At 41.2% G+C, this 3704-nt stretch overlaps 1 long non-coding RNA gene across 1 annotated transcript; it reads left to right on the forward strand.

Moving 5' to 3' along the window:
- Window positions 1-1057: 1057 nt before the first annotated feature.
- Window positions 1058-3205, forward strand: LOC308405999. The gene is made up of 3 exons (XR_013973439.1): window positions 1058-1286; window positions 2122-2286; window positions 2364-3205. It is a non-coding gene; the product is annotated as an uncharacterized lncRNA (long non-coding RNA).
- The last annotated feature ends 499 nt before the right edge of the window (window positions 3206-3704 follow it).

Raw genomic sequence — 3704 nt, forward strand, 5'->3', positions numbered from 1 at the left:
TGTGTGCGCGCATTCGCATAAGTGTGTTCATGCGTTTGTGTTTCCAAGCAGCAGAGAAGTGAAGCGGAGGCTGACGTCAAGTAGCTGACCTTGGGTCTTGATGTGTTTACTGCTATGTGAAGTGTCTGCTCCGTTCTGGCCAGTCGTGATGCAGCCCATGAGTCTGGCAATCCCTGCTCCATGTGTGACATACCAAGTGAGTTAAACACACATCACCACCAGTCTTTACAATGTGTTGCAGTGACACCTAAATACAAGGCGATAAAACAGAAACACTCACACACACTTTTAAAACTTCCCACTGCCACCACAGTTTTGTTTATGTGTTGATTATTAGGATAGAGAATGTTTACTTTCTGCTGTGTTACATGATTTTTTTTATTTCATTTAGGATTGTGGAACTTTCCCACACTCAGAAAAATTATGGTTCTTAAATGGTTCTTCAGATGTCTTCATGGTTCTTTAAAGAACCATCATACGTCAAAGAACCTTTTTATTTTGTGGATGGTTCTTCAGCTATTACAAATGGTTCTTTAAAGAACAAAAGGTTCTTTATCAAATCTAAGTTTGATGGTGTAAATGGCATAAATATTTATTCACTATAATGAGGCTGTGAATTATACTGTGTGTTTTCTTTGTGTGCATGTGTGTGCGAAGGGGAAGGGCGGGATACCTGGCAATTACCCTTTAAGAGAAGATGGTAGGAAACTGAATATTCAAATAAAAGTTAGAAATAATTGCAAACAATAGACACAATACACACATTCAAATACTGTACTTTAGTTTTAAATTTTAATAAAGCATTACTATTTTCTACTCCAAGGCATTACTTTTGAGATTATTATATATTTTTGAAAATATAGCATAATGATAATAATAAACTTTACAAACCACCCAGCAGTATGTAAAGTCAAATTATAAAATACAAGTAAATAACAACTGCAGAACAGAATGTCAGTGTAATGGACACACACTTCGTTTTGACAAAGCACACTGCTTAGGTAAATGATCTGAGTAGTTGTTCATCACTGAGCAATTTGTTAATATGTGTTTCGAGCCAAATAAATGACAGGGAGAGAGAGAGAGACGTCAGAACACGTCATACTATAACCTCCCGGGAGCGGACGGAGGGGGTCAGTCGTTGGGATGCGCATGCGCAGACAGAGTGTGCGAGCGGCGGGCCTTGACCTTCGGGAAAAAAAACTCACGGACGGTGACAGCGAAACGGATAAGTCTTCAGTACCTGCTGGACTTTGAAGCTGTGGATTCTGGGACTGTTAGAAAAGGTAAAACATTTTCATTAAAACCTTATTACTGTTTTGTTTTTGTTACTCGTCATTGTAGCTTGCTGTTAATGTTGTGCTAACAGTAGCGATTAGCTAGATACGTTAGCCGTTGAGGTCAATGCAATTTAGTATCCAACTGTTTTCCTAACAAAACCACTGTTATAATTAAGTGAAGCTGCTCCCAGCTAATTTGAACCTTTGGCTTCTAAAATATGTGGTTCAATTGCGTGAAAAACCATGGAGCAGGTACGTATAGTGCATCTGCAGGTAAATGAACATCAAATCTCTAAGACAGACTGAAATCTGTATATTTATCACCCTTATGATAAAACCCATGTCAGCCATTGGTTTATGGACTTTGTATTTTGAAGCCTCAACATTTGCTTTCTTGCTGTTGCTATGTTGCGACCATATTAGGATGAGGGATCAGAATCTGGAGTCATGCACACTATTGTTTCATTTAGTGTGTATCCATAAGATTCGTACAGCAGATCCAAGTTGTGCCTTGAAAACAGGAAAGTCGTCTGCATAGAGGAGAACTGTAATAGCAGGCTTGTAAAAAGTGAGGCTTTGTGCTCTCGTTTTACTTCTGTCACCCTGTTTTGATGCAGATTTCACTTGAAATCAGGCAAGAACTGGACTTATTTTTTTATGTGTTCTTGTGAATTGATTGTGTATCGCATATGTTTGATTTGACTTTCTGCAAGACAACAGTTGTCCGCTGGCCAAAAAAGTTTTCCAAATACCTCCACGTGATCTAGCCTGGATTTAGAAAAGAATAGCAAAAAAAATCTGCACCTCCTGCTTCAGATGCAATTTGTGTTTCTGTGTTCAGAGGCAGCGGCGAGAGTGGAGACCTCGGCTCATCCAGCTGGAGAGCCTGACCAGGAGGAGTCGAACATTAACTGAGCTCTTCCAGGGCACCCTGCAGACTCGGCTGTTGGCATCGGCGAGGGATGACGTGAACGCCAAACTGGAGTCCATCACAGGTCAACTGCAGGTATGCGAGTCAGACCTTCTGAGGAGGGTTTCACTTTTCTCTTCTTTATAATTGACTCTTTTCTCTATCTCTTTCAGCTCCTTGTCTCAGAGTGGGAGGGATTTGAAGCACAAAGGGAGGAACTTGTCATTTGGTTGGCTGATATGGATGTGAGGTTGACCAGCTGACAGGAAACACCAGTGAAAAACTGAAACAACTGCAGGTGTGGGCTTGTTTTGATATGACATATACAGGGAGTGCAGAATTATTAGGCAAGTTGTATTTTTGAGGAATAATTTTATTATTGAACAACAACCATGTTCTCAATGAACCCAAAAAACTCATTAATATCAAAGCTGAATGTTTTTGGAAGTAGTTTTTAGTTTGATTTTAGTTTTAGCTATTTTAGGGGGATATCTGTGTGTGCAGGTGACTATTACTGTGCATAATTATTAGGCAACTTAACAAAAAACAAATATATACCCATTTCAATTATTTATTTTTACCAGTGACACCAATATAACATCTCCACATTCACAAATATACATTTCTGACATTCAAAAACAAAACAAAAACAAATCAGCAACCAATATAGCCACCTTTCTTTGCAAGGACACTCAAAAGCCTGCCATCCATGGATTCTGTCAGTGTTTTGATCTGTTCACCATCAACATTGCGTGCAGCAGCAACCACAGCCTCCCAGACACTGTTCAGAGAGGTGTACTGTTTTCCCTCCTTGTAAATCTCACATTTGATGATGGACCACAGGTTCTCAATGGGGTTCAGATCAGGTGAACAAGGAGGCCATGTCATTAGTTTTTCTTCTTTTATACCCTTTCTTGCCAGCCACGCTGTGGAGTACTTGGACGCGTGTGATGGAGCATTGTCCTGCATGGAAATCATGTTTTTCTTGAAGGATGCAGACTTCTTCCTGTACCACTGCTTGAAGAAGGTGTCTTCCAGAAACTGGCAGTAGGACTGGGAGTTGAGCTTGACTCCATCCTCAACCCGAAAAGGCCCCACAAGCTCATCTTTGATGATACCAGCCCAAACCAGTACTCCACCTCCACCTTGCTGGCGTCTGAGTCGGACTGGAGCTCTCTGCCCTTTACCAATCCAGCCACGGGCCCATCCATCTGGCCCATCAAGACTCACTCTCATTTCATCAGTCCATAAAACCTTAGAAAAATCAGTCTTGAGATATTTCTTGGCCCAGTCTTGACGTTTCAGCTTGTGTGTCTTGTTCAGTGGTGGTCGTCTTTCAGCCTTTCTTACCTTGGCCATGTCTCTGAGTATTGCACACCTTGTGCTTTTGGGCATTCCAGTGATGTTGCAGCTCTGAAATATGGCCAAACTGGTGGCAAGTGACATCTTGGCAGCTGCACGCTTGACTTTTCTCAGTTCATGGGCAGTTATTTTGCGCCTTGGTTTTTCCACAC

This window comes from Rhamphochromis sp. 'chilingali' (assembly GCF_963969265.1).
Source record: "Rhamphochromis sp. 'chilingali' genome assembly, chromosome: 11".
NCBI lineage: Eukaryota > Metazoa > Chordata > Actinopteri > Cichliformes > Cichlidae > Rhamphochromis > Rhamphochromis sp. 'chilingali'.